The 9,421-nt window shown below is 50.0% G+C and overlaps 20 non-coding genes and 6 pseudogenes across 20 annotated transcripts; all 26 read right to left on the reverse strand.

Moving 5' to 3' along the window:
* Nucleotides 1-168: 168 nt before the first annotated feature.
* On the reverse strand, nt 169-287 carry LOC149763287 (5S ribosomal RNA; annotated as a pseudogene).
* A 246-nt stretch (nt 288-533) lies between these two features.
* LOC149763288 (5S ribosomal RNA) lies at nt 534-652 on the reverse strand. The gene has a single exon (XR_016401498.1). It is a non-coding gene; the product is annotated as a 5S ribosomal RNA (ribosomal RNA).
* Nucleotides 653-899: 247 nt separating this feature from the next.
* LOC149763289 (5S ribosomal RNA) lies at nt 900-1,018 on the reverse strand. The gene has a single exon (XR_016410714.1). It is a non-coding gene; the product is annotated as a 5S ribosomal RNA (ribosomal RNA).
* A 246-nt stretch (nt 1,019-1,264) lies between these two features.
* Nucleotides 1,265-1,383, reverse strand: LOC149763290 (5S ribosomal RNA). The gene has a single exon (XR_016410715.1). It is a non-coding gene; the product is annotated as a 5S ribosomal RNA (ribosomal RNA).
* A 246-nt stretch (nt 1,384-1,629) lies between these two features.
* LOC149763291 (5S ribosomal RNA) lies at nt 1,630-1,748 on the reverse strand (annotated as a pseudogene).
* A 246-nt stretch (nt 1,749-1,994) lies between these two features.
* Nucleotides 1,995-2,113, reverse strand: LOC149763292 (5S ribosomal RNA). Its single transcript, XR_016401996.1, has one exon. It is a non-coding gene; the product is annotated as a 5S ribosomal RNA (ribosomal RNA).
* Nucleotides 2,114-2,360: 247 nt separating this feature from the next.
* Nucleotides 2,361-2,479, reverse strand: LOC149763293 (5S ribosomal RNA). The gene has a single exon (XR_016410716.1). It is a non-coding gene; the product is annotated as a 5S ribosomal RNA (ribosomal RNA).
* Nucleotides 2,480-2,725: 246 nt separating this feature from the next.
* Nucleotides 2,726-2,844, reverse strand: LOC149763294 (5S ribosomal RNA). The gene has a single exon (XR_016410717.1). It is a non-coding gene; the product is annotated as a 5S ribosomal RNA (ribosomal RNA).
* Nucleotides 2,845-3,090: 246 nt separating this feature from the next.
* On the reverse strand, nt 3,091-3,209 carry LOC149763295 (5S ribosomal RNA; annotated as a pseudogene).
* Nucleotides 3,210-3,455: 246 nt separating this feature from the next.
* Nucleotides 3,456-3,574, reverse strand: LOC149763296 (5S ribosomal RNA). Its single transcript, XR_016410090.1, has one exon. It is a non-coding gene; the product is annotated as a 5S ribosomal RNA (ribosomal RNA).
* A 247-nt stretch (nt 3,575-3,821) lies between these two features.
* Nucleotides 3,822-3,940, reverse strand: LOC149763297 (5S ribosomal RNA). Its single transcript, XR_016410718.1, has one exon. It is a non-coding gene; the product is annotated as a 5S ribosomal RNA (ribosomal RNA).
* Nucleotides 3,941-4,186: 246 nt separating this feature from the next.
* On the reverse strand, nt 4,187-4,305 carry LOC149763298 (5S ribosomal RNA). Its single transcript, XR_016404420.1, has one exon. It is a non-coding gene; the product is annotated as a 5S ribosomal RNA (ribosomal RNA).
* Nucleotides 4,306-4,552: 247 nt separating this feature from the next.
* On the reverse strand, nt 4,553-4,671 carry LOC149763299 (5S ribosomal RNA). Its single transcript, XR_016410720.1, has one exon. It is a non-coding gene; the product is annotated as a 5S ribosomal RNA (ribosomal RNA).
* A 247-nt stretch (nt 4,672-4,918) lies between these two features.
* Nucleotides 4,919-5,037, reverse strand: LOC149763300 (5S ribosomal RNA). Its single transcript, XR_016410721.1, has one exon. It is a non-coding gene; the product is annotated as a 5S ribosomal RNA (ribosomal RNA).
* Nucleotides 5,038-5,283: 246 nt separating this feature from the next.
* LOC149763301 (5S ribosomal RNA) lies at nt 5,284-5,402 on the reverse strand. The gene has a single exon (XR_016400811.1). It is a non-coding gene; the product is annotated as a 5S ribosomal RNA (ribosomal RNA).
* Nucleotides 5,403-5,648: 246 nt separating this feature from the next.
* On the reverse strand, nt 5,649-5,767 carry LOC149763302 (5S ribosomal RNA; annotated as a pseudogene).
* A 246-nt stretch (nt 5,768-6,013) lies between these two features.
* On the reverse strand, nt 6,014-6,132 carry LOC149763303 (5S ribosomal RNA). Its single transcript, XR_016410722.1, has one exon. It is a non-coding gene; the product is annotated as a 5S ribosomal RNA (ribosomal RNA).
* Nucleotides 6,133-6,379: 247 nt separating this feature from the next.
* Nucleotides 6,380-6,498, reverse strand: LOC149763304 (5S ribosomal RNA). The gene has a single exon (XR_016410723.1). It is a non-coding gene; the product is annotated as a 5S ribosomal RNA (ribosomal RNA).
* A 246-nt stretch (nt 6,499-6,744) lies between these two features.
* On the reverse strand, nt 6,745-6,863 carry LOC149763305 (5S ribosomal RNA). Its single transcript, XR_016410724.1, has one exon. It is a non-coding gene; the product is annotated as a 5S ribosomal RNA (ribosomal RNA).
* Nucleotides 6,864-7,109: 246 nt separating this feature from the next.
* On the reverse strand, nt 7,110-7,228 carry LOC149763306 (5S ribosomal RNA; annotated as a pseudogene).
* A 246-nt stretch (nt 7,229-7,474) lies between these two features.
* On the reverse strand, nt 7,475-7,593 carry LOC149763307 (5S ribosomal RNA). The gene has a single exon (XR_016401499.1). It is a non-coding gene; the product is annotated as a 5S ribosomal RNA (ribosomal RNA).
* A 247-nt stretch (nt 7,594-7,840) lies between these two features.
* LOC149763308 (5S ribosomal RNA) lies at nt 7,841-7,959 on the reverse strand. The gene has a single exon (XR_016410725.1). It is a non-coding gene; the product is annotated as a 5S ribosomal RNA (ribosomal RNA).
* Nucleotides 7,960-8,205: 246 nt separating this feature from the next.
* Nucleotides 8,206-8,324, reverse strand: LOC149763309 (5S ribosomal RNA). The gene has a single exon (XR_016410726.1). It is a non-coding gene; the product is annotated as a 5S ribosomal RNA (ribosomal RNA).
* Nucleotides 8,325-8,570: 246 nt separating this feature from the next.
* On the reverse strand, nt 8,571-8,689 carry LOC149763310 (5S ribosomal RNA; annotated as a pseudogene).
* Nucleotides 8,690-8,935: 246 nt separating this feature from the next.
* On the reverse strand, nt 8,936-9,054 carry LOC149763311 (5S ribosomal RNA). Its single transcript, XR_016401997.1, has one exon. It is a non-coding gene; the product is annotated as a 5S ribosomal RNA (ribosomal RNA).
* Nucleotides 9,055-9,301: 247 nt separating this feature from the next.
* Nucleotides 9,302-9,420, reverse strand: LOC149763312 (5S ribosomal RNA). Its single transcript, XR_016410727.1, has one exon. It is a non-coding gene; the product is annotated as a 5S ribosomal RNA (ribosomal RNA).
* Nucleotide 9,421: the final 1 nt, after the last annotated feature.

Consider the following 9,421-nt stretch of genomic DNA (forward strand, 5'->3'; position numbering starts at 1 on the left):
GTTCTGGCGTAGGATTCAACGCGCTGTTCCGCTATGCGGCATGGCACCGCGAGTCTCCGGACTCAGTTTATTTTCGGGGGAAAAAAATTATCCGAAGAGGAAAAGCCAAAAGCCAAAAAATTAAAAATAAATATTATCAAAAAATAAAAAAGCGGGCAAAAAATAAAAAGGGTGCAACACGAGGACTTCCCAGGGGGTCACCCATCCTAGTACTTCTCTCGCCCAAGCACGCCTAACTGCGGAGTTATGATGGGATCCGGTGCGTTAGAGCTGGTATGATCGCACCCATGACATGCCCATCGAAACTCCCTTTTATGACAAAGCAGCAGACCTCGACGGCCCGAGACATTCGCGCCGCCGGGGCCGTTCTGGCGTAGGATTCAACGCGCTGTTCCGCTATGCGGCATGGCACCGCGAGTCTCCGGACTCAGTTTCTTTTCGGGGGAAAAAAATTATCCGAAGAGGAAAAGCCAAAAGCCGAAAAATTAAAAATAAATATTATCAAAAAATAAAAAAGCGGGCAAAAAATAAAAGGGGTGCAACACGAGGACTTCCCAGGGGGTCATCCATCCTAGTACTACTCTCGCCCAAGCACGCTTAACTGCGGAGTTCTGATGGGATCCGGTGCATTAGTGCTGGTATGATCGCACCCATGACATGCCCATCGAAACTCCCTTTTATGACAAAGCAGCAGACCTCGACGGCCCGAGACATTCGCGCCGCCGGGGCCGTTCTGGCGTAGGATTCAACGCGCTATTCCCGCTATGCGGCATGGCACCGCCAGTCTCCGGACTCAGTTTATTTTCGGGGGAAAAAAATTATCCGAAGAGGAAAAGCCAAAAGCCGAAAAATAAAAAATAAATGTTATCAAAAAATAAAAAAGCGGGCAAAAAATAAAAGGGGTGCAACACGAGGACTTCCCAGGGGGTCACCCATCCTAGTACTACTCTCGCCCAAGCACGCTTAACTGCGGAGTTCTGATGGGATCCGGTGCATTAGTGCTGGTATGATCGCACCCATGACATGCCCTTCGAAACTCCCTTTTATGACAAAGCAGCAGACCTCGACGGCCCGAGACATTCGCGCTGCCGGGGCCGTTCTGGCGTAGGATTCAACGCGCTGTTCCGCTATGCGGCATGGCACCGCCAGTCTCCGGACTCAGTTTATTTTCGGGGGAAAAAAATTATCCGAAGAGGAAAAGCCAAAAGCCGAAAAATTAAAAATAAATGTTATCAAAAAATATAAAAGCGGGCAAAAAATAGAAGGGGTGCAACACGAGGACTTCCCAGGGGGTCACCCATCCTAGTACTACTCTCGCCCAAGCACGCTTAACTGCGGAGTTCTGATGGGATCCGGTGCATTAGTGCTGGTATGATCGCACCCATGACATGCCCTTCGAAACTCCCTTTTATGACAAAGCAGCAGACCTCGACGGCCCGAGACATTCGCGCTGCTGGGGCCGTTCTGGCGTAGGATTCAACGCGCTGTTCCGCTATGCGGCATGGCACCGCCAGTCTCCGGACTCAGTTTATTTTCGGGGGGAAAAAATTATCCGAAGAGGAAAAGCCAAAAGCCAAAAAATTAAAAATAAATATTATCAAAAAATAAAAAAGCGGGCAAAAAATAAAAAGGGGGCAACACGAGGACTTCCCAGGGGGTCACCCATCCTAGTACTTCTCTCGCCCAAGCACGCCTAACTGCGGAGTTATGATGGGATCCGGTGCGTTAGTGCTGGTATGATCGCACCCATGACATGCCCTTCGAAACTCCCTTTTATGACAAAGCAGCAGACCGCGACGGCCCGAGACGTTCGCGCTGCCGGGGCCGTTCTGGCGTAGGATTCAACGCGCTGTTCCGCTATGCGGCATGGCACCGCGAGTCTCCGGACTCAGTTTATTTTCGGGGGAAAAAAATTATCCGAAGAGGAAAAGCCAAAAGCCGAAAAATTAAAAATAAATATTATCAAAAAATAAAAAAGCGGGCAAAAAATAAAAGGGGTGCAACACGAGGACTTCCCAGGGGGTCACCCATCCTAGTACTACTCTCGCCCAAGCACGCTTAACTGCGGAGTTCTGATGGGATCCGGTGCGTTAGAGCTGGTATGATCGCACCCATGACATGCCCATCGAAACTCCCTTTTATGACAAAGCAGCAGACCTCGACGGCCCGAGACATTCGCGCCGCCGGGGCCGTTCTGGCGTAGGATTCAACGCGCTATTCCCGCTATGCGGCATGGCACCGCCAGTCTCCGGACTCAGTTTATTTTCGGGGGAAAAAAATTATCCGAAGAGGAAAAGCCAAAAGCCGAAAAATAAAAAATAAATGTTATCAAAAAATAAAAAAGCGGGCAAAAAATAAAAGGGGTGCAACACGAGGACTTCCCAGGGGGTCACCCATCCTAGTACTACTCTCGCCCAAGCACGCTTAACTGCGGAGTTCTGATGGGATCCGGTGCATTAGTGCTGGTATGATCGCACCCATGACATGCCCTTCGAAACTCCCTTTTATGACAAAGCAGCAGACCTCGACGGCCCGAGACATTCGCGCTGCCGGGGCCGTTCTGGCGTAGGATTCAACGCGCTGTTCCGCTATGCGGCATGGCACCGCCAGTCTCCGGACTCAGTTTATTTTCGGGGGAAAAAAATTATCCGAAGAGGAAAAGCCAAAAGCCGAAAAATAAAAAATAAATGTTATCAAAAAATAAAAAAGCGGGCAAAAAATAAAAGGGGTGCAACACGAGGACTTCCCAGGGGGTCACCCATCCTAGTACTACTCTCGCCCAAGCACGCTTAACTGCGGAGTTCTGATGGGATCCGGTGCATTAGTGCTGGTATGATCGCACCCATGACATGCCCTTCGAAACTCCCTTTTATGACAAAGCAGCAGACCTCGACGGCCCGAGACATTCGCGCTGCCGGGGCCGTTCTGGCGTAGGATTCAACGCGCTGTTCCGCTATGCGGCATGGCACCGCCAGTCTCCGGACTCAGTTTATTTTCGGGGGGAAAAAATTATCCGAAGAGGAAAAGCCAAAAGCCAAAAAATTAAAAATAAATATTATCAAAAAATAAAAAAGCGGGCAAAAAATAAAAAGGGTGCAACACGAGGACTTCCCAGGGGGTCACCCATCCTAGTACTTCTCTCGCCCAAGCACGCCTAACTGCGGAGTTATGATGGGATCCGGTGCATTAGTGCTGGTATGATCGCACCCATGACATGCCCTTCGAAACTCCCTTTTATGACAAAGCAGCAGACCGCGACGGCCCGAGACATTCGCGCTGCCGGGGCCGTTCTGGCGTAGGATTCAACGCGCTGTTCCGCTATGCGGCATGGCACCGCGAGTCTCCGAACTCAGTTTATTTTCGGGGGAAAAAAATTATCCGAAGAGGAAAAGCCAAAAGCCGAAAAATTAAAAATAAATATTATCAAAAAATAAAAAAGCGGGCAAAAAATAAAAGGGGTGCAATACGAGGACTTCCCAGGGGGTCACCCATCCTAGTACTACTCTCGCCCAAGCACGCTTAACTGCGGAGTTCTGATGGGATCCGGTGCGTTAGTGCTGGTATGATCGCACCCATGACATGCCCATCGAAACTCCCTTTTATGACAAAGCAGCAGACCTCGACGGCCCGAGACATTCGCGCCGCCGGGGCCGTTCTGGCGTAGGATTCAACGCGCTATTCCCGCTATGCGGCATGGCACCGCCAGTCTCCGGACTCAGTTTATTTTCGGGGGAAAAAAATTATCCGAAGAGGAAAAGCCAAAAGCCGAAAAATAAAAAATAAATGTTATCAAAAAATAAAAAAGCGGGCAAAAAATAAAAGGGGTGCAACACGAGGACTTCCCAGGGGGTCACCCATCCTAGTACTACTCTCGCCCAAGCACGCTTAACTGCGGAGTTCTGATGGGATCCGGTGCATTAGTGCTGGTATGATCGCACCCATGACATGCCCTTCGAAACTCCCTTTTATGACAAAGCAGCAGACCTCGACGGCCCGAGACATTCGCGCTACCGGGGCCGTTCTGGCGTAGGATTCAACGCGCTGTTCCGCTATGCGGCATGGCACCGCCAGTCTCCGGACTCAGTTTATTTTCGGGGGAAAAAAATTATCCGAAGAGGAAAAGCCAAAAGCCGAAAAATAAAAAATAAATGTTATCAAAAAATAAAAAAGCGGGCAAAAAATAAAAGGGGTGCAACCCGAGGACTTCCCAGGGGGCCACCCATCCTAGTACTACTCTCGCCCAAGCACGCTTAACTGCGGAGTTCTGATGGGATCCGGTGCATTAGTGCTGGTATGATCGCACCCATGACATGCCCATCGAAACTCCCTTTTATGACAAAGCAGCAGACCTCGACGGCCCGAGACATTCGCGCCGCCGGGGCCGTTCTGGCGTAGGATTCAACGCGCTATTCCCGCTATGCGGCATGGCACCGCCAGTCTCCGGACTCAGTTTATTTTCGGGGGAAAAAAATTATCCGAAGAGGAAAAGCCAAAAGCCGAAAAATAAAAAATAAATGTTATCAAAAAATAAAAAAGCGGGCAAAAAATAAAAGGGGTGCAACACGAGGACTTCCCAGGGGGTCACCCATCCTAGTACTACTCTCGCCCAAGCACGCTTAACTGCGGAGTTCTGATGGGATCCGGTGCATTAGTGCTGGTATGATCGCACCCATGACATGCCCATCGAAACTCCCTTTTATGACAAAGCAGCAGACCTCGACGGCCCGAGACATTCGCGCCGCCGGGGCCGTTCTGGCGTAGGATTCAACGCGCTATTCCCGCTATGCGGCATGGCACCGCCAGTCTCCGGACTCAGTTTATTTTCGGGGGAAAAAAATTATCCGAAGAGGAAAAGCCAAAAGCCGAAAAATAAAAAATAAATGTTATCAAAAAATAAAAAAGCAGGCAAAAAATAAAAGGGGTGCAACACGAGGACTTCCCAGGGGGTCACCCATCCTAGTACTACTCTCGCCCAAGCACGCTTAACTGCGGAGTTCTGATGGGATCCGGTGCATTAGTGCTGGTATGATCGCACCCATGACATGCCCTTCGAAACTCCCTTTTATGACAAAGCAGCAGACCTCGACGGCCCGAGACATTCGCGCTGCCGGGGCCGTTCTGGCGTAGGATTCAACGCGCTGTTCCGCTATGCGGCATGGCACCGCCAGTCTCCGGACTCAGTTTATTTTCGGGGGAAAAAAATTATCCGAAGAGGAAAAGCCAAAAGCCGAAAAATTAAAAATAAATGTTATCAAAAAATATAAAAGCGGGCAAAAAATAAAAGGGATGCAACACGAGGACTTCCCAGGGGGTCACCCATCCTAGTACTACTCTCGCCCAAGCACGCTTAACTGCGGAGTTCTGATGGGATCCGGTGCATTAGTGCTGGTATGATCGCACCCATGACATGCCCTTCGAAACTCCCTTTTATGACAAAGCAGCAGACCTCGACGGCCCGAGACATTCGCGCTGCCGGGGCCGTTCTGGCGTAGGATTCAACGCGCTGTTCCGCTATGCGGCATGGCACCGCGAGTCTCCGGACTCAGTTTATTTTCGGGGGAAAAAAATTATCCGAAGAGGAAAAGCCAAAAGCCGAAAAATTAAAAATAAATATTATCAAAAAATAAAAAAGCGGGCAAAAAATAAAAGGGGTGCAACACGAGGACTTCCCAGGGGGTCATCCATCCTAGTACTACTCTCGCCCAAGCACGCCTAACTGCGGAGTTATGATGGGATCCGGTGCATTAGTGCTGGTATGATCGCACCCATGACATGCCCTTCGAAACTCCCTTTTATGACAAAGCAGCAGACCGCGACGGCCCGAGACATTCGCGCTGCCGGGGCCGTTCTGGCGTAGGATTCAACGCGCTGTTCCGCTATGCGGCATGGCACCGCGAGTCTCCGGACTCAGTTTATTTTCGGGGGAAAAAAATTATCCGAAGAGGAAAAGCCAAAAGCCGAAAAATTAAAAATAAATATTATCAAAAAATAAAAAAGCGGGCAAAAAATAAAAGGGGTGCAACACGAGGACTTCCCAGGGGGTCACCCATCCTAGTACTACTCTCGCCCAAGCACGCTTAACTGCGGAGTTCTGATGGGATCCGGTGCATTAGTGCTGGTATGATCGCACCCATGACATGCCCATCGAAACTCCCTTTTATGACAAAGCAGCAGACCTCGACGGCCCGAGACATTCGCGCCGCCGGGGCCGTTCTGGCGTAGGATTCAACGCGCTATTCCCGCTATGCGGCATGGCACCGCCAGTCTCCGGACTCAGTTTATTTTCGGGGGAAAAAAATTATCCGAAGAGGAAAAGCCAAAAGCCGAAAAATAAAAAATAAATGTTATCAAAAAATAAAAAAGCGGGCAAAAAATAAAAGGGGTGCAACACGAGGACTTCCCAGGGGGTCACCCATCCTAGTACTACTCTCGCCCAAGCACGCTTAACTGCGGAGTTCTGATGGGATCCGGTGCATTAGTGCTGGTATGATCGCACCCATGACATGCCCTTCGAAACTCCCTTTTATGACAAAGCAGCAGACCTCGACGGCCCGAGACATTCGCGCTGCCGGGGCCGTTCTGGCGTAGGATTCAACGCGCTGTTCCGCTATGCGGCATGGCACCGCCAGTCTCCGGACTCAGTTTATTTTCGGGGGAAAAAAATTATCCGAAGAGGAAAAGCCAAAAGCCGAAAAATTAAAAATAAATGTTATCAAAAAATATAAAAGCGGGCAAAAAATAAAAGGGGTGCAACACGAGGACTTCCCAGGGGGTCACCCATCCTAGTACTACTCTCGCCCAAGCACGCTTAACTGCGGAGTTCTGATGGGATCCGGTGCATTAGTGCTGGTATGATCGCACCCATGACATGCCCTTCGAAACTCCCTTTTATGACAAAGCAGCAGACCTCGACGGCCCGAGACATTCGCGCTGCCGGGGCCGTTCTGGCGTAGGATTCAACGCGCTGTTCCGCTATGCGGCATGGCACCGCGAGTCTCCGGACTCAGTTTATTTTCGGGGGAAAAAAATTATCCGAAGAGGAAAAGCCAAAAGCCAAAAAATTAAAAATAAATATTATCAAAAAATAAAAAAGCGGGCAAAAAATAAAAAGGGTGCAACACGAGGACTTCCCAGGGGGTCACCCATCCTAGTACTTCTCTCGCCCAAGCACGCCTAACTGCGGAGTTATGATGGGATCCGGTGCGTTAGAGCTGGTATGATCGCACCCATGACATGCCCATCGAAACTCCCTTTTATGACAAAGCAGCAGACCTCGACGGCCCGAGACATTCGCGCCGCCGGGGCCGTTCTGGCGTAGGATTCAACGCGCTGTTCCGCTATGCGGCATGGCACCGCGAGTCTCCGGACTCAGTTTCTTTTCGGGGGAAAAAAATTATCCGAAGAGGAAAAGCCAAAAGCCGAAAAATTAAAAATAAATATTATCAAAAAATAAAAAAGCGGGCAAAAAATAAAAGGGGTGCAACACGAGGACTTCCCAGGGGGTCATCCATCCTAGTACTACTCTCGCCCAAGCACGCTTAACTGCGGAGTTCTGATGGGATCCGGTGCATTAGTGCTGGTATGATCGCACCCATGACATGCCCATCGAAACTCCCTTTTATGACAAAGCAGCAGACCTCGACGGCCCGAGACATTCGCGCCGCCGGGGCCGTTCTGGCGTAGGATTCAACGCGCTATTCCCGCTATGCGGCATGGCACCGCCAGTCTCCGGACTCAGTTTATTTTCGGGGGAAAAAAATTATCCGAAGAGGAAAAGCCAAAAGCCGAAAAATAAAAAATAAATGTTATCAAAAAATAAAAAAGCGGGCAAAAAATAAAAGGGGTGCAACACGAGGACTTCCCAGGGGGTCACCCATCCTAGTACTACTCTCGCCCAAGCACGCTTAACTGCGGAGTTCTGATGGGATCCGGTGCATTAGTGCTGGTATGATCGCACCCATGACATGCCCTTCGAAACTCCCTTTTATGACAAAGCAGCAGACCTCGACGGCCCGAGACATTCGCGCTGCCGGGGCCGTTCTGGCGTAGGATTCAACGCGCTGTTCCGCTATGCGGCATGGCACCGCCAGTCTCCGGACTCAGTTTATTTTCGGGGGAAAAAAATTATCCGAAGAGGAAAAGCCAAAAGCCGAAAAATTAAAAATAAATGTTATCAAAAAATATAAAAGCGGGCAAAAAATAGAAGGGGTGCAACACGAGGACTTCCCAGGGGGTCACCCATCCTAGTACTACTCTCGCCCAAGCACGCTTAACTGCGGAGTTCTGATGGGATCCGGTGCATTAGTGCTGGTATGATCGCACCCATGACATGCCCTTCGAAACTCCCTTTTATGACAAAGCAGCAGACCTCGACGGCCCGAGACATTCGCGCTGCTGGGGCCGTTCTGGCGTAGGATTCAACGCGCTGTTCCGCTATGCGGCATGGCACCGCCAGTCTCCGGACTCAGTTTATTTTCGGGGGGAAAAAATTATCCGAAGAGGAAAAGCCAAAAGCCAAAAAATTAAAAATAAATATTATCAAAAAATAAAAAAGCGGGCAAAAAATAAAAAGGGGGCAACACGAGGACTTCCCAGGGGGTCACCCATCCTAGTACTTCTCTCGCCCAAGCACGCCTAACTGCGGAGTTATGATGGGATCCGGTGCGTTAGTGCTGGTATGATCGCACCCATGACATGCCCTTCGAAACTCCCTTTTATGACAAAGCAGCAGACCGCGACGGCCCGAGACGTTCGCGCTGCCGGGGCCGTTCTGGCGTAGGATTCAACGCGCTGTTCCGCTATGCGGCATGGCACCGCGAGTCTCCGGACTCAGTTTATTTTCGGGGGAAAAAAATTATCCGAAGAGGAAAAGCCAAAAGCCGAAAAATTAAAAATAAATATTATCAAAAAATAAAAAAGCGGGCAAAAAATAAAAGGGGTGCAACACGAGGACTTCCCAGGGGGTCACCCATCCTAGTACTACTCTCGCCCAAGCACGCTTAACTGCGGAGTTCTGATGGGATCCGGTGCGTTAGAGCTGGTATGATCGCACCCATGACATGCCCATCGAAACTCCCTTTTATGACAAAGCAGCAGACCTCGACGGCCCGAGACATTCGCGCCGCCGGGGCCGTTCTGGCGTAGGATTCAACGCGCTATTCCCGCTATGCGGCATGGCACCGCCAGTCTCCGGACTCAGTTTATTTTCGGGGGAAAAAAATTATCCGAAGAGGAAAAGCCAAAAGCCGAAAAATAAAAAATAAATGTTATCAAAAAATAAAAAAGCGGGCAAAAAATAAAAGGGGTGCAACACGAGGACTTCCCAGGGGGTCACCCATCCTAGTACTACTCTCGCCCAAGCACGCTTAACTGCGGAGTTCTGATGGGATCCGGTGCATTAGTGCTGGTATGATCGCACCCA

This window comes from Phoenix dactylifera, chromosome 4, assembly GCF_051530095.1.
Source record: "Phoenix dactylifera cultivar Ajwa chromosome 4, Ajwa_hap1_PhDact_Kaust_v1.1, whole genome shotgun sequence".
In the NCBI taxonomy this organism is placed as follows: Eukaryota; Viridiplantae; Streptophyta; class Magnoliopsida; order Arecales; family Arecaceae; genus Phoenix; species Phoenix dactylifera.